The 23930-nt window shown below is 51.4% G+C and overlaps 1 pseudogene; it reads left to right on the top strand.

Moving 5' to 3' along the window:
- LOC120381796 overlaps positions 1–23930 on the top strand; it is a 305764-nt pseudogene that overhangs the window by 51070 nt on the left and 230764 nt on the right.

Here is a 23930-nt window from a genome sequence, read left to right as displayed (position 1 = left end):
CCCGGAGGCCTGGGGACAGTCAGGGCACAGAGAGGGGGCGGAGGTTGGGGGAGCGGTCAGGGAATGCCAGGGGGGTTGGATTGTGGGTGTTCCGGGGGGGGTCTGTCAGGACTCAGCGGGGGGGGGGGGGAGATAGGGGTTGGGGCAGTCAGGGGACAGGGAGCAGGGGTGGGGTCCCAGGGTGGTGGGGTCTCTGGGGATGGTGAGGGGACAAGGAGCAGGATAGGTCGGGGATTCTGAGGGGGGCGGGCAGTCGGGGGGGCAGGATGTGGGTGGGGGTCAGATAGGGGGCAGGTCCGCGGAAATTATTTTTTCTACGAAACCGGTCCCTAGTGCCAAAAAGGTTGGGGACCGCTGCTCTAACCCTCAAGCTGGGCTGGCCCTTCTCACACTGCTTTGCTGGAGATTCAGCCAGCGTCTCCAGGGCCTGTTATCACCCAACACGACAGCAGGTGGCGCCATGCACCCAACTAAGCTACCTGAGCGCTTTACCTGAGCCACTCAAGGAGAGATAGACGACAACAGCCAATTTCCCAGCAATAAGTGTTAGCAAACAGATCAAAGCAGATTACTTATATAACCAAAAATTCAAACTAAGCCTAACATACTATCTGGATAGAATTTGAATTAGCAATTTCTCACCCTGACTGATGATAGTCCACCAAGTTTCCATACACAACCTAGAAATCCCTTTACCCTGGGACCAGCACTTCCCCCACTTCAGTCTTTGTTGCTCAGGTGCTGCCAGGAGTTCTCTTGTGTGTGGGGAATGAGGCCAAGAGATGATGTCACACCCCACCGTATGTAGCTTTTCCATAGGGCAGGAACCATTTGTTCCAAACTCAGTTCCCAGTCCGGTTTGTGGAAAAATACAGGTACCAAAATGAAGTTCATTGTCATGTGGTCTGGTCACATGCCCTAGAGTGCCCTACTGAGTCATAGTAGCCGTGACTCATAGGCTGGCTGAAACATTCACAGGAAGGCTAAGCTCTTCCACAGTCCATTGTCTTTGTTGATGAGCCATGAACTGTCTGGCTTCTTCATTGTTGTACCTGAAAGGCTCGTTGTGGGTGTTACCCAGAGTAATCACATTTGAAAGACAGATACAGAGTCAATATCCATAACTTCAGATACAAACATGATCCATGCACACAGGTAGGATAATCGTATTCAGCAAATCATAACTTTTCCAATGACACTGCACGTGACTCATCTTGTACAAAATGCCTCATGTCCTAATCATATAATCCTGCCACTATGCTGAATATGGACTGTAGTGTCAGATAGCTCCTAATGTCAAGGCACAGGTGTTGGGAATGGAACTTGCCCTCTTTGTGGAACAGGAAATAACCGTCCAGCCAGGGCTGGGAAAACTTCCCAGACTCCCAGTGCTGGTGCCTGAACCTACTGACACTTCATTAGTTACCCCACCCCACCCCGATCTTTGTGGCAACTGCAAACGTTATCGGTGATGATTTTATATTCTCTTCCAGGTCATGGATAAGAATGTTAAATAGCACAGGGCCAAGATCCAATCTTACGGGGAACCCCCTAGAAAGAAATCCACTCAACCATGGTTCCCTATTTAAAATCCCAGTTTTTAATCTATTTAATGTATGCCCTGTGTATTTTGTACATTCTAGTCAAAATATTGTGCTGAAGCAACTCATATGCCTACGTATATTACATCAGTACTATTAGCTGCAACCAAACTTTTGATCTCATCCAATAAGGATATCCACTTAGTTTGATAGAATCTATTGTGTCTAAACCTTTTTAATGGATGCTAATTACATTACTCTCCTTTCTTTATTAATGAAATCCAGTATCAGCTGCTCCATTCTTTTGCCCAGTATCGATTTCAGACTGACACACTTGTAATTAGCTGCGTCATCTCTTTTATACTTTTTAAAATATTGGCACAGCATTAGCTTTATTCCAGTCTTCTGGAATTTCCCAAGTGTTCCAAGTCCTAATCCACCACGCTCCTCCAGCAGGTCTTTCAAAACTCTAGTTATCTGAACCCACTGATTTAAACACATCTAACTTGAATAGCTGCTGTTTAACGTCCTTGTGAGTTATTGTTGAAATGGAAAGACTGTCACCGTCAACATCTTATGATATGAGTTACATCATCTGTTTTTCTCCAAATCCAGGAGAGAAATATTTATTGAACACTTTTACCTCTTCTCCAAGATTGTTGATAATTCTGCCATTTCCATCTAGTAATTTATCACTACCATTGTTAGGATTAATTTTGTACTTTTAAAAACTTCCTTCTTATTTTCATTGGTTAATCATTGATTTCTGATAGCTTCCCTTGCCAGCTTTCTACAATTCTGACCTTCGAACTTAAATTCTTTACTATTGACTTCCCCTTTCTTCCATATATTTTATTTGGAGAGAGTTGGGATTCCAATCAGGGAGCCAACAGCAGGGTCCAGAGCCTGCTCCATCTCCTATATTAAGCTCTGGTTAGTAGCTATGTGATAAATGTGACGACCCTGCCTCCGTCTGTCAGCTGGGAGACACAAAGTTTCTCTCTTTCCACCTTCTGATGCCACCTGGCTGCTCTAAGCAAGGTGAGGTGGGACTGTTAACATGGGCTTCCCGGAGCTTCCATTTCCCTGGTGCTGCTGTTCTGTGAACAGTGGGGTTGTGAGTGGGGCAGCAGGTCCTGAGTGTTGGACTCTTTCTCTTTCAGGGGCCGGTGACCTTCGAGGAGGTGGCTGTGTATTTCACCAGGGAAGAGGGGCCTCTGCTAGACCCCGCTCAGAGAGCCCTCTACAGGGATGTCATGCGGGAGAACTATGAGACGGTGACCTCGCTGGGTAAGGAGTCCTGTCCCCTGGGTTATTAGAAGCTGTGGGATCTCTAAAGAACCTGAGTAGTGATAACGTTATACCTTTATTTGTCACACAAGTTTTGACAAGTTTCCTTGCCCTCTCCCACCCACTAGTATCATTTTTGTCATGTGCCTTTTTGGTGCCGTCAGTCATTTTAAAATTGCATTGTATGTATCCTTATTGGATACATTAATAACTGCAGCTTTCATGCCTTTTCCTCATTTTAAGAGGAAAATACGCCACCTGTAGAATTCTAAATTGAGTAAATGGGTGTATGACTCATGCATGGCTTGTGTGACAGTCAGATGAGCTCCTATTTTGATAGGAGAGCGTATAATGTTGAAATTCAGGACACCATGGGTGAAGGGAGAACAGAGCTGTGGGAGGGGAGGAGAAGGGGGGAGTAGATAATTCTGGGGTGCCAGGACATGGGGAGGGTGTGTGCAGGGTTAGAGCTAAGAAGCAGCAGGGAGGGATGAGGTAGTGAGAGACGTAGAGGGAACACAAGAAGCTCCCAAGGTGCCGGGAGGTGGTGCTGGCTGAGAGTAATGGGAAGAAGTGGAGAGGAGTGTGGAGGAAGGGCACCGAGGAAGTGGCTCGTTGTCAGGTGCTGAAGCTAAGTGGCCTGTCCTTGTGGAAGAGTGGGAGCTCTTGGGGTCTAGTGCACTCAAGGGGCACCTCCCAAGGACTGTTTAAAAGCCAGGGCATTGCACAGATCCTATGGATCCATGACAGTGCCAGAGGTTCAGCCTTATGGTGGAAAAGATATAAAACAAGAAAAGGATCTAAATGTGTATTTACCATCACCCCTCATCAGTCCTCAGGGAATCCTGATCAGTTCCAAAGTGTATTAAAACCTTCCTTAAAGGCTCACCTCCTTGGTTATCAGGTGGCGTATTTTCCCTTCACCCTCCCACTTCCCTGGTTCTTGTCACGCAGACAGCAAGCAGCAAAAGACCAGAAGGCCGAAGCACAGATAATGCGATGTTTATTGGGGTTATTTCCAAGCAAGCATATTCCACTGCCCTAATGAACTTACACCTAGAAAAATTAATTCTTCTTCGAGTGATTGCTCCTATGAATTCCAGTTAGGTGTGCGCGTTGCGCGTGCAGCTCTTGAACATTTTTACCCTAGCAACTCCGGCGGGCCGGCTGGGCGCCCCCTGGAGTGGCGCTGCCATGGCGCTGAATATATACCCCAGCCGGCCCGTCCGCTCCTCAGTTCCTTCTTACCGCCCGTGACGGCCAGTTGGAACAGTGGAGTGCTCCTTTACCTCCACAGCCCTAGCGTTTCTCCATTTCCTATGTGTTCATAGTTGGTTAAGTTAGTTTAGTTGTTAGATTAGTTGAATAAGTTTAGTTAGATATAGTATAGTTAGGGAATTAGGGGGGTTTAGCCCCTCTTCTTCCACAACCGGTGCGGGCTCATGCCCAAGGCACCGGGGTTTAAGCCCTGTGCGGCTTCGGGGACCCGCACGACTCCTGCCTGCGCTGCCTCGCAGAGACCCATCGTCCAGATAAGTGTCCCATCTGCACGGCGTTTAAGCCGAGAACTAGAAAGGAGCGGGACACTCACCTAAAGCAGCTCCTTATGGAGGCGACACTTCAACCTCCCGCGCCGACCCCAGCGGCACCGAAATCGTCATCGGCGCACAGCGCACCGGCGGCTCGAGCCGCTCGGTACGAGACTGCTCGAGCTCCGCGGCGGCACGGCGTCCGGCACCGTTCCCTCTCCAACGAGGAAACAGAAGGCGGCGCAGACGGCCTCAAGCCGCATGCTTCGGGACCGCTTGCCCAGCCACCACCAGCCCCTCCGGTACCGGCTGTGGTGGTGCACAAACCGTGCACGGTACTGTCGACTCGGCGCCGCAAGAGCCGTTGAGTCGGTACCACCCTGCTCCCGGTGCCAACGCGGTTGAGCTGCAGCTCCCGTCCACGCCGAGACATTCTCGATGGCGAGAGAGCTCATCGAGCTCACAGAGGCACCGAGCCTCCGGCCCCGGCACCGCCCGGTGCGGGCCGTTCAGTCAGCGGGCAAGCGGCGATGATGCGGCCGCCTCCCTGACGGACGAGAGGCGTCGGTCCGGTCCCACAGACGGTCACCGCCACGCCGTTCCAGATCTCGGCACCGGTCACCATCGCGGTACCGCTCCCGTCGGCACGGTCGCAGTCCGGTACCGCTCAACATCGCGGTACGGTCGCACTCCGGAGACGCTCCCAGTCGCCCGACCGTCGGTACCGAGGAGGTCGGATCGGTACCGTTCCGTCACGCGACTCCCGAAGCCGCTCCGACACCGTCGGTCGAGGTCCCAGCACGGTCGAGCTCCGGCACCGCAACAGTCGCTGGTCCCGCTCTCCATCCCGGCACGCGATGACCGGCACCGATCCTCGGCACTGTCCAGGGACCTACTGCCGGCATCCACGGCGCAATCTTTCAGCGCCTCTGCCCGCCTTGGCCTTCGCGTCAGCCCTCAGTCGCCTCTCAGGCGGGCAGCGGGAGAGATCTCGGGCCGTCCCCAAGGCCAGGACCACGGACCGCAACAGTGGGGTTTTGAGTCCCTTGGGCCTACCACGAGCCTCAAGGTCTCCCCTTTCCCCCAAGGCACGTGGGCGCCGAACATAGGGTGCCCGAAGCCACGGTGAGCAGACCTCCCCCATCTCCACTGGGTGAGGCCCTGTCGCCACCTGGTCCCGCTCAGCATCCAGGGTCCGAGGCGGCTTCACACCCCCTGGAAGAACCAGCTCCAGAAGCGGTGGTCCAGGGTCTGTCCTCATCATCCTCGCCGGATGAGGCGGTGGCGGGGGCTTCTACCGCAGGCCCCCCTCCTATTGACTTGAGGGCCCACCAAGACCTTCTTCGCCGGGTGGCGAAGGCTATCGACCTCCCCGTGGCGGAGGTCCCGGAGGATGACGACCCGGTGACCAACGTCATTGGAGCTGAGGCCCCGCTGCGGGTGGCCCTGCCCTTCATCCGCACCATTCAGCAGAATGCCACTACCAGCTGGCAGTCACCGGCGTCCGTCCCTCCCACCGGCGTGGCGTGGGCGCAAGTACTCGGTCCCGCCCACCGGATACGAGTACCTCTATACGCACCCGACTCCGGACTCCCTCGTGGTACAGTCCGTAAATGACCGGGAGAGGCATGGGCAGCCCGCCCCGGCGCCAAAATCCAAAGACGCACGGTGCATGGACCTGTTGGGCCGGAAGGTCTATTCGGCGGGTGGCCTCCAGCTCCGGATTGCCAACCAGATGGCTCTTCTCGCCCGTTACACCTTTGACATCTTGATGTCCCTGGGGAAATTTTCGGAGCTGATCCCGACCGCCTCACGTCAAGAGTTTTCGGCCCTCTTGGAAGAAGGCAAAAAAGCCTCCCGGTCCTCCATCCAGGCCGCTCTGGACTCTGTGGACTCAGGAGCCAGAACCCTGGCCTCTGGTGTGACCATGCGGCGTATCTCCTGGCTGCAGTCCTCCACCTTGCCGCCTGAGGTGCAGTACACCCTTTGAGACCTCCCGTTCGACACCCAGGGTCTCTTCTTGGAGAAAACGGACTCCAGAATTCAGACCCTCAAAGATGGTCGAATTGCCATTCGCACCTTGGGTATGCACACACCGGCTACCCAGAGGAGGTCATTCCGGCAACAGCCCTACCGGCCCTTTACCCAGGCCAGGTCAAGGCCCTATAATAGTCGGCGTGCTAATCTAAACCGCCGTAGACCATCGGGCAACAGACGCAACCAGGCCCAGGCCCCTTCCAAGGCCCCTCAAGGGCCCAAACAGGCCTTTTGATGGGACGCCCGAGGACGGCCCATCAGTCTCCTTCCTGGATCCTACCCCGTTATTTTACAACCACCTGTCCCACTTCCTCCCGGCGTGGTCCCAAATAACATCGGACAACTGGGTCCTTCGCACTATCCAGTATGGTTACCGCCTTCAGTTTGTTTCGCCCCCTCCTTCCCACCCACCTTCCCGTCCTCTTCAGGGACCCCTCTCACGAGCAATTGCTCCTACAAGAGGTCGAGACTCTGCTGGGCTTGGGGGCCATAGAGGAGGTGCCGCACGACATGCGGGGCAGGGGATTTTATTCCCGATATTTTCTCATCCCCAAGGCGAAAGGAGGTCTCCGACCCATACTAGACCTCCGGGAGCTCAACAGGTACCTGCTCAAGCTCAAGTTTCGCATGGTCACCCTGGGGACCATCATTCCCTCCCTGGATCCGGGAGACTGGTTTGCCGCCCTCGATATGAAGGACGCCTACTTCCATGTCGCGATTTACCCTCCCCATCGACGCTACCTGCACTTCATGGTCAACAGTGCGCACTACCAGTTTGTGGTGCTGCCCTTCGGCCTGTCCACCGCGCCAAGGGTCTTTACCAAGTGTATGGCAGTGGTGGCCGCAGCCCTCCGCCGTCGTCGCATACACGTCTACCCGTATCTCGACGAAAGGCTGGTTCGCGGGACATCCCGACAGCTGGTAATGGACCAGATGACGGAAATACTATCCCTATTTCGGCTCCTGGGCCTTCTCATCAATGCCGAGAAGTCCACTTTAACTCCATCACAACGAGTGGAGTTCGTCAGAGTGGTCCTCGACTCCAGTTTAGCCAGGGCCTGCCTCCCTTGGTCTCGGCACCAGACAATGGTCTCCATCATTCGGGACCTACACACCTTTCCCACGACGACAGTTCGGTCCTGCCTGCGCCTCCTGGGCCACATGGCATCCTGCACATTCGTGACCATGCACGCCAGGCTGCGTCTTCGCCCATTTCAATCTTGGCTGGCGTCGGTGTACCGCCCGCATCGCGACCCCATAGACATGGTGGTCACGGTCACGAAGCCTACCCTCGATTCGCTCAGCTGGTGGCTGTACCCAGAGGTCATGTGTGCAGGAGTCCCATTCCGCCCTCCTCGCCCATCCGTCACCATGACCACAGATGCCTCAGCGTTGGGATGAGGGGCTCACCTGGGCGACCTTCACACACAAGGTCTCTGGTCGCCCCAAGAGCTCTCCCTCCATATCAACGTCCGGGAGCTGCGAGCGATCTGCTTGACGTGTCTCGCCTTCCGTGCCCGTCTGCAAGGCTGCTGCGTGGCGGTGTTCACGGACAACACGACGGCGATGTTCTATGTGAACAAGCAGGGCGGAGCTCTCTCCTCCCTGCTGTGCAAGGAAGCGATGCTCCTGTGGGACTTCTGCGTGACCCACTCGATTCGCCTGGAAGCGTCCTTTCTTCCAGGAGTGCAGAACACGCTGGCCGACCATCTCAGCAGGTCGTTCCTCTCCCACGAGTGGTCTCTCCGTCCGGATGTGGCGCACACAATTTTCCGGAGGTGGGGGTTTCCCCAGATAGACCTGTTTGCCTCCAAGGGAACAGGAAGTGCCACCTGTTTTGTTCGTACCAGGGTCGCTCCCCAGGCTACCTGTCGGACGCATTCCTGTGCTCCTGGACGGATCACCTCCTCTACGCCTTCCCTCCGTTCCCGCTTATACACCGGGTGCTACTCAAGCTTCGGAGGGACAGGGCCCACGTAATACTCGTCGCTCCGGCCTGGCCGAGGCAGCACTGGTACACTCTGCTGCTCGAGCTCTCCGTTCGGGATCCCGTTCCCCTTCCGTTATTGCCGGACCTCATCACACAGGACTTCGGCAGGACTGCCACCCGAACCTACAGTCCATCCATCTTACAGCTTGGTACCTGCGTGGTTGACCCACGCAGAGAGGGGCTGTTTGGTGGCAGTACAGCAAGTCCTACTTGAAAGCAGGAAGCCTTCCACTCGCTCCACCTACCTCGCGAAATGGGAGCTCTGGTGCGATCAGCGCGGCCTTAATCCCTTCCTAGTCCCTATCCCTACAATCCTGGACTACCTTTGGTACCTTAAAGAACAAGGACTCGCGGTCTCCTCCTTGAAGGTGCACCTGGCAGCCGTGTCCGCCTTTCGTCCATCTATGGGAGGTCGGTCCATCTTCTCCAACCAGATGGTTTCCCGCTTCCTTAAGGGCCTGGACCGCTTGTACCCACCGGTGCGGCGTCCTTCCCCAACCTGGGATTTAAATCTCGTTCTGGCCAAGCTTATGGGGCCGCCCTTCGAGCCCCTGGCCACGTGCTCTCTACTCTACCTCTCCTGGAAGACAGCCTTCCTAGTCGCAATTACATCGGCAAGACGAGTTTCTGAACTCCGGGCACTAACGGTTAGTCCACCATACACCGTCTTCCACGGAGACAAGGTGCAGCTTCGACCACATCTGGCCTTCCTCCCTAAGGTGATGTCGGCCTTTCACCTCAATCAGGAGATCTTCCTTCTGGTCTTCTTCCCGAAGCCGCACGCCTCACCTCGTGAGCAACAGCTTCACACCCTGGACGTCCGCAGGGCCCTCGCTTTTTATATCGAGTGGACGAAGCCCTTCCGGCGTTCGCCACAGCTGTTTGTGGCGGTTGCCGACCGCATGAAAGGCGAGCCGGTCTCCTCGCAGCGGATTTCCTCCTGGGTGACGGCATGTATCCGGACATGCTACGAGCTTGCTCGCGTGCCACCATGCCGCCTCACCGCTCACTCGACAAGAGCGCAAGCCTCGTCGGCCGCTTTCCTGGCCCATGTTCCCATCCAGGACATCTGTAGAGCGGCCACCTGGTCTTCTGTCCACACCTTCGCTTCCCACTACGCATTGGTGCAACAATCCAGAGACGATGCAGCCTTCGGCTCAGCAGTCTTACACTCTGCCACGTCTCACTCCGACCCCACCGCCTAGGTAAGGCTTGGGAATCACCTAACTGGAATGCATTGGAGCAATCACTCAAAGAAGAAAAGACGGTTACTCACCGTAGTAACTGTTGTTCTTCGAGATTTGTTGCTCCTATCCATTCCAGACCCGCCCTCCTTCCCCACTGTCGGAGTAGCCGGCAAGAAGGAACTGAGGAGCGGACGGGCCGGCTGGGGTATATATTCAGCGCCATGGCGGTGCCACTCCCGGGGGCGCCCAGCCGGCCCGCCGGAGTTGCTAGGGTAAAAATGTTCCGAAGAGCCGTGCACGCGCGGCGCGCACACCTAACTGGAATGGATAGGAGCAACACATCTCGAAGAACAACAGTTACTACGGTGAGTAACCGTCTTTTATACAGCAGACAGAAACAATTAGAGAACCAGACTGATTAACAAGGTAAAAGTGGTGGCCATAAAGATAAAACAGTACAGAAATGAGTGTTTCACAACCACAAGCGTTGAGAAGGGATTTCTTGCCAGACAGGCTGCTATCAAACTAAGTTTTCTTGAACCATCTTAAGATCTGTTTCTTTATCTGGTGGTGATGGGCACTATCAGGACAGGATCGTCTTCCTAACAGCCCAATAGCACCTTATTTCAGTGTGACGGGTTTGGGATGTGAGGATGTGACCCTGCGCTTCCCAGCTTATGGCTGCCCCTGCTGCTTAGTCAAAGGCCTTAGCGTAAGAACAAGGCCTCAGACTGTCACAGTGAGAGAAGGCCCAGACACAGGCAGACTGAGATTTTGATTCTTAGCTAGTTACAGGGGTATAAAGACAAGTGATAAAAATACCCCTAAGTTCTTAAAGTCTAGGCTTTACAGGCAGGCCTGAATATGTCTATTCTAACAGTGGGTTCTAGCCCTTCCCCCGTTCTGTGTCTGTCTTGTGTATTTAGATCAGGGGTCGGCAACCTTTCAGAAGTGCTGTGCCGAGTCTTCATTTATTCACTCTAATTCAAGGTTCCGTGTGCCAGTAACACATTTTAACGTTTTTAGAAGGTCTCTTTCTATAAGTCTATAATATAGAACTAAACTATTGTTGTATGTAAAGTAAATAAGGTTTTTAAAATGTTTAAGAAGCTTAATTTAAAATTAAATTAAAATGCAGAGCCCCCCCTCGGACCAGGGGCCAGGACCCAGGCAGTGAGAGTGCCACTGAAAATCAGCTCGCTGCCGCAGGTTGCCTACCCCTGATTTAGATTGTAAATTCTTCAGGGCATGGGCCATCTACTATTCTCTGTTTGCACTTTGCCTAGCACAATGGGGACCCACTGTTAGTTGGTCCTTAGGCACTAAGGTAGTGAATATGATTTGTTATAATAGTAACTCTCCTGCCACTTTGAGCCAAGGAAGATGGCCTTGGGATGCGTAGCCTTATTTGGAGTGTGTTAGTAATGTTGATTTGATTTATCAACTTAATTTAATTTGTATTGTAATTATTTCAATTCATTAATAATACTTAATCATTTATATTAATTAATATGAGTTTAGGCTCGTCAATTTGTTTGATCAGAAGATAAAAGTTCGTGTTTCGAATCGGGTTCCACAGAATTGATAAAGGGACCTTCGGGGGTATGACAGGAAGCTCACAGTGAGACAGATATAGTCATAAAGACTTTTTATTAAAATCAATGAAATAGTAAGTAAATTGTAAAACAGGTAGAATTACAGAGTTACAATTGTATTACTGTTATTCAGGAGACACATATGATGATACAATATTATGTGCTGCAAACTTTGGTTAATATTCACACCCTGTTTTGATAAACTGGCGTTGGCCTCGCCTCTGGTGGTTCTGGTTTCACAGCTCTTGCAAAGGAAACTAATGTAAAGAGCTGCCAAAGCTACTTTGGAATTTACTTTTTAGCTCAACTAAATAATCTAATACACAAATTAAAATAAAGTTTTAGAGAGACCAAGCTTAGCTGAGTCCCTTTCCACACTGGAAAAAATAACCCCAACTATACATACAACATGATGGGGGCTAATTTAGCTACAACGAGTCAGGAAAAAGATCTTGGAGTTATGGTGGATAGTTCTCTGAAGATGTCCACGCAGTGTGCAGAGGCGGGCAAAAAAGCAAACAGGATGTTAGGAATCATTAAAAAGGGGATAGAGAATAAGACTGAAAATATATTATTGCCCTTATATAAATCCATGGTACGCCCACATCTCGAATACTGTGTACAGATGTGGTCTCCTCACCTCAAAAAAGATATTCTAGCACTAGAAAAGGTTCAGAAAAGAGCAACTAAAATGATTAGGGGTTTAGAGAGGGTCCCATATGAGGAAAGATTAAAGAGGCTAGGACTCTTCAGTTTGGAAAAGAGAAGACTAAGGGGGGACATGATAGAGGTATATAAAATCATGAGTGATGTTGAGAAAGTGGATAAGGAAAAGTTATTTACTTATTCCCATAATACAAGAACTAGGGGTCACCAAATGAAATTAATAGGCAGCAGGTTTAAAACTAATAAAAGGAAGTTCTTCTTCACGCAGCGCACAGTCAACTTGTGGAACTCCTTACCTGAGGAGGTTGTGAAGGCTAGGACTATAACAATGTTTAAAAGGGGACTGGATAAATTCATGGTGGCTAAGTCCATAAATGGCTATTAGCCAGGATGGGTAAGAATGGTGTCCCTAGCCTCTGTTCATCAGAGGATGGAGATGGATGGCAGAAGAGAGATCACTTGATCATTGCCTGTTAGGTTCACTCCCTCAGGGGCACCTGGCATTGGCCACTGTCGGTAGACAGATACTGGGCTAGATGGACCTTTGGTCTGACCCGGTACGGCCTTTCTTATGTTCTTATGTTAAGGTTTGAAAAGAAAATAAGTGTGGCCTATTACTGGTTAATAGCTGTCGTAGATGGATAGCATGAATACGTAGTTGAAGATGGTGAAGTGTAGAGAAGAAGGAGGAGGTCGAGGTGGGGATACCATAGTGAGGTAGTTCTCTACACTTCACCATCTTCAACTCTTTTTATAGAAATAAATGCCGGAAATCCTTCCTCTTATACCCAAATTTCAGTCTTCCCCCATAGAAATGTTAGGGTACGTTTACTCCATAGGCTAGTATGTATGTGCGTATGGATGGCAGGTATCTGCGCACTTGTGGGGTACTTGTTAAGTCTGTGAGTTCAACTTTGAAAAATCCCCTTTGCTATTCTTCATTGTTTATTGGTCTAGGTAAAGGGTCTTAGACCTAAGCATAGGCACTTTATTTGGGTATAGGAAAAACAGTTCCTTTTCTGGGTAAAAGGGCACAGTATATAGCTATGCTAACTTTGCTTTAGCTTAAAATGCAGGTTTTTGTCCTGGAGGTTTCTTGCATTACAGCCAAACGTATTTTTAATATGAATTAATAAACCTTTCACAATACTGTACTTACAAGAAAAGAGATATTTATGCAGGCAAGCAGATGAATCCTGAGGGCTACAGATGTTACTGTCTAGAAATGAGATGGGGTTAAAACTATGGAATATTATTTGTGACAAGTATCCCACAAATTCCACTGACCTCCCTCGTTTTCTTTGCCTGCAGTAGGGTTTCCAATTTCCAAACCTGATGTGATCTCGCAGCTGGGGAACGAGGGGAAGAACCGTGGGTCCCGGACCTCCAGGGCTCTGAGAAAGAAGTGCTCCCGAGAGCTGCCTTCGCAGGTGAGGAATTGATTAAACAACTCAACAACTGCCTAGGAATGCAGGAAACATTTGGGATGCCCTACAAAGACCCTGTGAGCTCTTCAAGGTCAGGATTGTTCCCTGCAGATGTGGAATTATTATGGCAGATGTCACTCATGGCTTCCCTCCTATTCTGACTGACAACTGGCAGCAGGTCGCTCCCTGATCTCACTTTCCCCTGAGAGTTATGGTGCAATGAGGACCCAGAACTGATGCCTTCCTCTCTTCTCTGTGGAAGGGTTTGGGGAAAATCAGCTCCTGATAGGTTTGATCTCTCCCACATATATTTTGGTTTGTTCATCCCTTTTTCCATTCCTCTCTCTGACATTTCCTTTCTCAGGCACAGGGAGTGACCTATGTCTGGATTCTCTCTGTCTCGCATCCGGCAATGAGATGGTGAGTGAAAATGAGGAGGAAAAACCCCAGCAGGAAGACACTGTGCAAGTAGATGCAGATTGGATGTTATCAGGAAGATCCAAAGGGAATGTTTCCAGGAGTTGTGCACTCCCAGAAGACACAAAAGCCTGTGAAACTCAGCAGAGGCCAGAGGAAAACTACAATAGCCACTCAGTCCTTATTCCACGCAACAGAATCAACTTGGAAGAGAGACGCTACATGTGCCATGAGTGCGGGAAAAGCTTCAGGTGGCGCTCTCAGCTTATCACACATCAGAGAATCCACACAGGGGAGACGCCCTACACGTGCGCTGAGTGCGGGAAAAGCTTCAATCAGCGCTCAAACCTTATCACACATCGGAGAATCCACACAGGGGAGCCGCCCTACATGTGCTCTGAGTGCGGGAAAAGCTTCAGTTACAGCTCAAATTTTATTAGACATCAGAGAATCCACACAAGAGAGAGAACTGTTATAAATCCCTTGACTAGGGCTGGGCAAAATTAAAAAAAAAAAAAATCACATTTCCTAATTCCCACATTGTGATTTTTGCACCATCTTCACCGTGGTCTCTCAGCTCCCCCAGATGAGTTGCTTGCTTCTGCCTTTTGCAGCTCACCCGTCTTTGGGGTCAGTCCTGTGATCTTTTCTATCAACTCCTTTCCTTTGAGTCATAGGAGTGTGTCCCCCTCCTGCCAGGAATGTTCATCAGCTCCAGGTGGGGGGAGAGGTTTGATCCCAACAAGCTACACTGAGGCAAAAACTACCTGTGCCTGACATCCACTAGGACTGTACATGACGTTGGCTGCTCAAATTAGTGATCTTAATGTAAAAAATTGTAGTGCAGATGCGCCCAGGTGCAGGGGTTGCCATTAGCTTCCCCCTTGACCTGACCTAAACTCCATCACTTTCCCTAGTCTAAACAAACCCTGAGCATCACGGTTATACTGTTCCCCCATTTCACAGCCACTGTTAGTCATCGAGTTCACTCTTGGGGAAGAAGTTGTTTCACTCCCAGTTGCTCTGACGTTGGTTCAGGTTGTGCTGCAGAGCAGATATTTTTACTACCATTTTTCTCACTTAAAATATATTGAATTATAACAAAGAGCAGGAACAGGGCAGGGATAGGGGAAAATGTCATTTCACCCTCTGTAACAACAGAAGAAGATGGGTAGATCAGAGGGATTCCCTTATTCCCCATCACCATCCCAATCCCCCTGTTGTGCAGTTGGTTAGGTCAGTACTTTTTCTAAAGGGCTGGGAAGAGGATTCCCTCGTAAATAACTTGTAACTAAACAAAGTATCCATGCATAGGGCTCCCAAAGCAGTTGTGGCCCAGGCCCTGCAGGAAGTGGCTCCTGAAGAGATCTCCTTCCTCATTAGCTGCATGTTGCCTATTATTTGGGAAATACAATCCCTATCTAGGTAGAGATGGGAAAAATGGAAGTGACTTTTCTCATCAGCTCACCCCTGGGAGATGCTGCAAATGTGTAGAAAATGAAATCTGTGTTGAATGTGCTATAGCTGCAGAAAGATACCTCTTTTTAATAGAGACCTGACATTTGGTGTCTTACAGGGATTCTAAGTCGCACCTGAATTTAGTCCCTAATTTAAATCTGTGCCTCCAGATTAAAGAAATAAAAAGGCATAGTTGGGGGAGTTGTACCTCACTGTCGCTACTGATCTGTTGTGCGGTTGGTGAAGAATTCTACATCAGAGAAGTGTCAAATTACTCCAAGTAAGGTCAAAGATTTGACAAGAACTCAGGCAAAAATTGCAGGTACTAGTGGTTGATTTTCGCCCCCGAGATGGAAGCTACGGTGACCTGTGGCCCAGGTAAACTATTTTTAGAACCTGCTCCCTAGTTAAGTGGCATTGGTCACACTCCTGAAGGATGCCATGATTAAATCGGGAACAACTGTCTTTTACCATTTGGATCCAAAGTTAGATGAAGCACAGAGAGAAACAGTTGATTCCTTCAGAGCCATTCCATGCCTCTGGGTCTCAATCTGGCTGCCTTGTTGGACAAGAAGCACTTCCATGCTGGGCAAACAATGGTAGCCAATGAGGGAATGTATCAGATGCGAAGTTCAGACTGCAGGATACTTGAATGCTGAGTCCAGAGTCTGTGGAGTAGTCTAGGCCTGCACAACTCGTAAAGCAGCGAGGGCCATATTACTCCAAAGAAAACAGCTGAGGGATGAAACCCCCCCGGCCTCACTGAACACCACCCCCCAGCGCTGCGGAGCCCCTCCCTGAAACAATCCCCCCCAAGCGCCACCCGCCCCGTGGAAACAAACCCTCCTTCCCTAGCACCGTCCTGCCAAAACGGTGGTATTGAACCTTGTTAATAAGTTATAGCGGGCCCCTAAGTTAGTATAATTAAGGTAAAAGAAAACTGTCTTTTTGCTAGAAGTAGAATAAGATCTTCCCCCCCACTTGGTACTCAGTTGCCTGTGGAGTGAATGAGGTGGGACTGAGGAAGGCGTGGAAGGCAGCACCTCCAGACAGCTGCAACCCTTGGAGAGGGGCTGAGAGCCAGACCAGATCAGCCACCGACTCATAGCTCATCTCCTCAGTCCCCTGCTGCTGGCTCACCAGCCCCTCCCACTCGCCTCCTCAGCCCCCCACCCTCACCTGCTATTGTGTCCTACAGGAGGCCTGTGATATGCAGGGGATCAGATTAGATGCTCTAATGGTCTCTTCTGGCCATAAAGTCGACTAATTTCTGAAAAACTGAGTGTAGCATTGGGAGCAGCGTCTGACGTTTCCCTGTCTAGCCAGCTTGCTGCCTAGAACTAACGCTCCTTGAGTGGGGTGATCCCCAGGGAGCAGCTCAAACCTGCAAAGTGCCTGGCCAGGGGCAGGACATTGGCACAGCCAGGGAGGGGTGTGGCAGTGACATCACAAAGGCCTTTTGCAGGACCTCAGACTATTGGTCCAAGGTGGTGGGGAGGTGGTGACCTCACAGAGAGATGCTGACATCAGCCAGGCAGGACAGGGGTGAGGGGCCAGGGAAACCTCAGAGACCCCTGTGGCTTTGCTTCAGCAAGTCTCCTTCTCCAGGTCTCTCTTTGAGGACTGAGAGAGTATTCGGGTTCACAGACGTGAGCGCCAGGAGGAACCTCTTTTGAGTTTTCTCCTTCCCTTTTAGTGATTTTACTAGAAAACAGCCGTCCCTGTTTAGAAGGTAAGAGCCTCCTCGAGGTTTGAAACCTGTTCAGTCTGATCCAGCTGGTGACAGTTGAATTCTAGGCATGGAAAATACGAGCTTAAGGAGGCAGAAGTTTATGGCGCACCTGGGATTTTGTCCCTTGTAATCACTGGGGACATTAGGATTTGTTGTTTTTGTTTCACCTTTTCCTTCCTCCCTCCCTCCCTCCCTCCCTTCTCTTGGTCTCTTGCTTCTTTTGTCCTTTCTCCTGTTCCCCTCCCAACATTAGGAGAGGTGTGTGTGTGTGTATTGCGGGGGAGTGCTCTGCAGCTCTCACTGTGGGAGGTCCATCCAAAAATGTGGGGCTGAAATAGTGCTCGGGCAGTGATCCCCACCAGTGACCTGGGCCATCCTTTGGGCTCTCTGGTGAGAACCCTCAGCTGCCCATCTTCAGTCTCTACCCTGATTGGCTGAGCAGGGGGTTATTGACAGGGAGGAGACTCAGGTCCTTGTTGGTCTCTTTTAAGACCAAGGAAATAAGTCAGAACCAGTTCTGTGTTTGATAAATTTTACTGCTTCTCTGCATTAATGGTCTCTGAGCAGTTCATGATTCTCTCTAACATTGCAGTTCTCCTCAAATACTTGCTGAATAATTACTGTGCACTGTTGTTGGTCTGGAGCTCATCTGAGAGCACTTTACTCAGGTCATTCAATGTCTGAAATTCAAGATCCGATGGTTAGTTTGAAAAATCAGGGCTCTTGGGTCCTATTCCCAACTCTGCCCCTGCCTGGGCGTGTGACCTAAGACAAGTCAATTCTCCTTTCTCAGCCTTAGCTTCTCTCTCTTTCAAGTAGGGATAATAATGATACGCTCCTACCTATCTCAACACACCCACTCTTCCCCAATACACACACTCCCCCAACACACACACTGTCTCTCCCCACACACAAACAGTCTCCACACTGCAGTTGAAAAGCAGCTCGCAATCCAGTAGGATGCCCATGGAACAATGGGATGGAGAAACCTGTATCGTGTGATGCTATGCCATCCTCTGAGTCATCGCAAACCCTTCTCAAATCACCCTGCACCTGTTGCACAGTGGGATAGCTACCCACAGTGCACTGCTGTCTGGCGATGCAAGAGATGCTAGCGTGGATGTGCTCTGGTGACACAAGGGGCATATTGTGGACATGCAACAGCGGTTTAATTAAAACACTTTAAAGCAGCAATGCCAGGGGCTTGGTGGCTCCTTTCTTTCCTCACCCTGGAGTAAACTCAGCTTTTTATTCCATTCTTGATGTTTCATGGAATAACAACAGACGACCGAAGAAAGACGTGGACAGGGTGGGTCTCAGGGGAGGGGCAGGTCTTGGAGGAGGGGGCAGAGAGGTGGGGGCAGTGGGCAGGGAGGTGCAAGTAGTGCAGGGCAGGTCTCAAGGGAGAGGCAGAGGTGTGGGTGGTGGGCAGGGTGGGTTGCAGTGACGGGTCAGAGAGGTGGCGGTGGCGGCTGGTGGGCAGACCGTGTGGTAGGGGGTGGAGAGGCACGAGCAGCAGGCAGGAAGGCCTTGGGGGAGGAGAGGAGCGAGCGAAAGGTGGCTCAGCAGTCCTCAGCCAAAGAGGAAGAGCGGGGGTGGGAAGTGGCCGAACAGGAGCAAGGGGGGAGCACAGGTGCGGCCTCAGAGAGAGAAGGGTGGGGGGGCAGTGCCATGGTCTGGGCACCAATGGGCCCCCCACTTCTAGGGAGCTTCCAGCGCTCACACCCAGCCTCCCCAAATGCAAGAGCCATGGGCCACCTATTCTCTTCATCTTCACTAACCAAGCCCCTCCCCAAGCTATGTTGATGGGAGAAGCCCTCCTGTTGGCACAGCGCTATCTGCACCGGGGTTAGGCTGATATAACTGCATTGCTTAGGTAGTTAAATTTTTTACACCCATGATTAATTTAGTTTCACCGATCTAATTTTGTAGTGTCGACCTGTCCAAAGAACCTTGGGAGTAAAACTTCACCTGCTCCTCTGCTTTACTGAATCCAAACACCAGCAAAGCTTGTCAGGCGCAGATGGAGGTTGGCAGAGAGTCAGGTGTGTGCAGACATGATCCCTTCAGCAGCTGTAGGCACCATGGCTTAGCTGGCTAAAACCACTGTTTTGTATACAGGGGATCCTGGGTTCAAGTTCCAGTGGTACCTTACTGAGTTGCTTTTGGGGCACCTGGTATTGGCTTCTGTCAGAAGACAAGATTCAGAGCTAGATGGACCTTCGGTCTAGCCTAGTGTGGTTTTTCTTCTGGTTTAAATTACACTCACAGGCACTGAGGATAGAGTTACTGAAAGTTTGGGAGTTAGGAGTTGATAGGTCAGTGGACCAGTCCCCTCTCAGACGACCTCCTCCCTCTGGGACAGGGGCAGGTCTGAGCTCTCACACCAAATGTTCATTGTGGCTGCCAGAATCTGTGGGCAGCTCGTTTAGTTTATGCCGAGGGTTGAGTCCTATTTTGTGCACCGAGTATGAGAATGAAAATCCTAACCCGCCCTTTGAAATAACAAAAGCAGCAGGACGTGTTTCTGTCCCTGCCCCAGAGCAGACAGACCAATGGAGAAATGCCATGAGTCCAGGGTAATACTCCCCTGCGGTTTTACCATTTCCACTTGCTAAACCCCCTCCCAACCTTCTGGGCTCCTGGAGCAGGGGACTGAGCCTGAGCCGAGACACGGACACTGCAACTTTACAGCCCAAGCCGCATGACCCTGATTAATGTGACACGGGCCAGTCGTGGGTGTTTCATTGCACTGGAGACGTAGCCTAATGTTATGTCTGCACTGCGATTAACACACCCAGGGCACCTGTCGCAAAGCCCGGGTCAGCTGACTCAGGGTTATACGGCTTGGGCTGCAAGAGCATAAAATTACAGTGCAGACAGATGGTCTTGAGCCCAACCTCTGAGACCCCACGAGGGGTGAGGGTTTCCGAACCCAGGCTTCAGTGTGAACAGAAATCTCTGCACCACAGTTTTTAGCCTCTCAGCTTTAGCTTCATGAGCCCACGTCAGATGGTCCAGGCCAGCCACGCTGCCATCTTTATCCCAGGAGAGATGGACTCTAAGGGTACTTCTCCATTGCAATGTCAGCCCAGGTGTGGCTCGCTGTGCTCAAAGCAGCACCCTGGAAGCCCCATATTCACCCCTCTCATATAATGATGATACGGTTTGTACAAAGTCTGCCTGGTGAGGTGTCATTTCAAAAGTCTTGTTCTGTTGAACATTACTATTGTGTTGGATTGTGTGTGTAGCATTGGCTGGGAAGTTTTGCTCTGTGTGTGTTACTGAGATGAGGTTGGGAAATGCCCCCCACCAGCCTTTCAGGTGTGACAATGGAGGAGCCAGACCCGCTGCTGGACCATTAAAGGGATCCACACTGCCAAGGACTGTCCCAGGAACCGTGTACAATGCAGACTTCTCCGAGATAGCACAGCGACAATGGACACTGCTTGACTCACATCCTAGCAAAGGTACTTCCTAGCCAGTTGGAAGAAACTATGAAAGGGGGGGGGTAGAGACATCATGAGTTGGCCTCTCTCCCCCACAACTCAACAGCTGGAAATACACCTGGATGACAAAACTGATTCAGAAATCAGAAGAGAATAATAATAGTACATTCAAACCAAGTCCCCAAACACACTAGTAGTGGTTTTTCAGCAGAAAATTTTCAGTTTGGGGAATTTTGTTTTCTCAGTCAGACTTTGCCAAGGGAAGCAGAGAGAAAATGGTTGAGTTGCCTCCTTCAGAACAGCTTGGCCTAGACACTAGGTCTGGTTCACTGTTGTGGCCTTGCTCAGGTTGGGGGTATTTTAATTATTTGGGGAGGTCCCAGGGTGTTTGGGGCAGATTATGAGGCTGTTCCCTTTTGAGATAAAAACTAAGAAATGCAGGACTAGAGAATTTTTTTAGAAATCTGGGATTTAGATATTTTATTTGAAGCAAGGGGGGGTGGCAGCTGAGATTCTGAGAGGGTTTTTGTTTGCAAGAAGCAATATTGTTTGATCTGTCATTGTACCAAGGGGGGAGAGGGTTGTCTGTAAAGGAGAATGAAGACTAAATGCAGCCCATGAGGATGGGATTTGAACCCATGTATGCAGAACACAATGGATTAGCAGTCCATCACCTTAACCACTCAGCCACCTCATCTGAGCTGCTAAGACAGGGACAGGAGGAGAAATCTAAGGCCAGCAGAGATAGGGGGGAGGGATAGCTCAGTGGTTTGAGCATTGGCCTGCTAAACCCAGGGTTGTAAGCTCAATCCTTGAGGAGGCCACTTAGGGATCTGGGGCAAAAATTGGTCCTGCTAGTGAAGGCAGGGGGCTGGACTCCATGACCTTTCGAGGTCCCTTCCAGTTCTAGGAGATTGGTATATCTCCAATTATTACCTTTAAGGAGTTTTTAAATACTAAGCATAAGCAGGGGCTGAATGAGCTCTCCCCTCACATCTAGTGAGGAGCTGGGGGAAGACTTCAGGAACAGGCCGTGTTTGCACAGACACCCCTACTCTGCCTAGCTATGCAGCATGATGGGGCCGCTTCCCCAAAATGACCAGTTTGGGATGGTGGTGGGTTGCAAATCACTTTAGGATTGAGTGGAATGAAATGTTATTCTCCTTCCTGTATGAGTGAAGGGCAGCAGAACGTACCTAGGCCGTCCTGACGGAGGGGGGGGGGGAATCGCTTTCATTGGACTGCAGAGAAGTGATTGAGGACGTCACCCTAACCCAGTGGGCCCCAAACATTTCACACTGCGCCCTTGTATCCATGGCTGTGGCCCCTCGGAAGCCGCGGTCGAGAACCGGGGCTGGGAGTGGGGCCGTTGCTTGCTGGGGAGAGGGGTGCGGACAGGGGTAAGGGGGTCGAGGCTGGGCTGGGAGCCAGGGGCCCAGGCTGAGGGTGGGGTTGGGGAAGAGCTGGGACAGAGTGGGGCTGAGTGGGGCTCCCTCCCTGCCCTCCATGGGGGCTGGCTCAGGCCCTGAGGTGCCCCCATCAATCTTCCTCTGTGTCCCCCTAGGAGTCACGCCCCACATTTTGGGGACCACTGACCCCTACTCGCTCAGCAGGGGCTAGTGATGCCAAAGCCCAGGGAAAGGGAGAACAAGTGCGGGGGCCCCAGCACCTGAACCCTGCTGTGTGGCAGTGCAAAGGTGCTCACTGCTCTCCCCTGCCCCAATGCTCCTCCGTGGCCCCCACAGAGGGTGGGGGGAGCGAGGAGCAACACTACGTGCTCCCTGCGTCCTGGTCACTTTCCCGACCTGGTCTGGGCTGTGAGGGGAGCATCAGAAGCTGCTGCTCTCTGCCCTCCCCTGACGCAGCCCGGCTGAGGAAAGTGACCTGGATGCAGGGAGCTTGGATGACGTCCCTTCTCGCCCCCCTGCCCCTGCTAGGGAAGGCTGCCGTGTGGTGTCTCCATGGCTGCACTTTCAGCGATGCAGGTTTCTCGATCCCATTGTTCCAGGGGCATCCTACTAGATAAAATTGAGCAAGAAATGCTTCCCAGGGGTTTTTTAGGACTAGAATTGCTATTTTCAACAGTGATTGCCATTTTTTTTCTAGTTTTGTTTGTTTAAAAGGAAGACAGTGATATTGCACTGGCAAATTCCCCATAGAAACAAAGAATAATAAAGACACCTCAACTTTTCCTCATGTATGGAGGACAGTCTTATAATATGCATCCAGATCTCCTCCAATCACACAAGCTGAAAATTGTTCCACTTTACTGCAGCTCTGTAACCATGCGGGAACCAGTCTGTGTTCTGTGCACATCCAAAATTCCTTCTGAATGACCTGCCCTGGAAGCAAGTTACCAGTGATCCAGGGCTGGGGCAGAAGGAGGGTGCAGATGGTGGGGGGGAGCCCAGAGCTAGGGCAGCATGGGGTGTGTGTGGAGGAGAGCCCAGGGCTGGGGCGGCGGGGGCAGGTGGGGGGGCAGAGCCCAGGGCTCGGGCGGCAGGGGGGTGCGGGTGGGGGGGAGGCCCGGAGCGGGGGCGGCAGGGGGCTGCGGGTGGCGGGGGGCAGAGCCCAGGACTCAGGCAGCAAGAGTTATGGGGAGGAGCCCAGGGCTGGGGTGGGGGTAGCCAATTGTTTTTTTCCTTGGGGCAGCAAAAAACCTAGAGCCGGCCCTGCCTCCACCCACCGTGAGGTAAGTAGGAGCGGATCATTATTATCCCTACTCGAAAGAGGGAGAAGCTAAGGCTGAGAAAGGAGAATTGACTTGTCTGAGGTCACACACCCAGCCAGTGGCAGAGTTGGGAATAGGACCCAAGAGCCCTGATTTTCAAACTAATCATCAGATCTTGAATTTCAGACATTGAATGACCTGAATAAAGTGCTCTCAGATGAGCTCCAGACCAACAACAGTGCAAAGGAATTATTCAGCAAGTATTTGAGGAGAACTGCAATGTTAGAGAGAATCATGAACTGCTCAGAGACCATTAATGCAGAGAACAGCAAAATTTATCAAACATAGAACTGGTTCTGACTTATTTCCTTGGTCTTAAAAGAGAACAAGGATCTGAGTCTCCTCCCTGCAGGGGCGGCTCTAGGAATCTGGCCGCCCCAAGCATTTTGCCGGCAGGGCGGCAGGCAGTCATGCCTGCGGGGGGTCCACCGCTGGTCCCGCGGCTCCGGTGGAGCATCTGCAGGCATGACTGCGGAAGGTCCACTGGAGCCGCCTGCCGCCCTGCTGGCAAAATGCCGCCCCAAGCGTGCGTTTGGCATGCTGGGGTCTGGAGCCGGCCCTGCCTCCCTGTCAATAACCCCCTGCTCAGCCAATCAGGGTAGAGACTGAGGACGGGAAGCTGAGGGTTCTCACCAGAGAGCCCAAAGGATGGCCCAGGTCATTGGTGGGGATCACTGCCCGAGCAGTATTTCAGCCCCACATTTTTGGGTGGATCTCCCACAGTGGGAACTGCAGAGCACTCCCCTGCAACAGATGAATCAGACTGAACAGATTTCAAACCTCGAGGAGGCTCTTACCTTCTAAACAGGGACGGCTGTTTTCTAGTAAAATCACTCAAAGGGAAGGAGAAAACTCGAAAGAGGTTCCTCCTGGCGCTCACG

The sequence above is a fragment of the Mauremys reevesii genome, linkage group 14, assembly GCF_016161935.1.
Source record: "Mauremys reevesii isolate NIE-2019 linkage group 14, ASM1616193v1, whole genome shotgun sequence".
NCBI classification, from domain to species: domain Eukaryota; kingdom Metazoa; phylum Chordata; order Testudines; family Geoemydidae; genus Mauremys; species Mauremys reevesii.
Note: the sequence above shows the minus strand (reverse complement) of the source record. Positions and strands in the feature narration are given on the sequence as shown.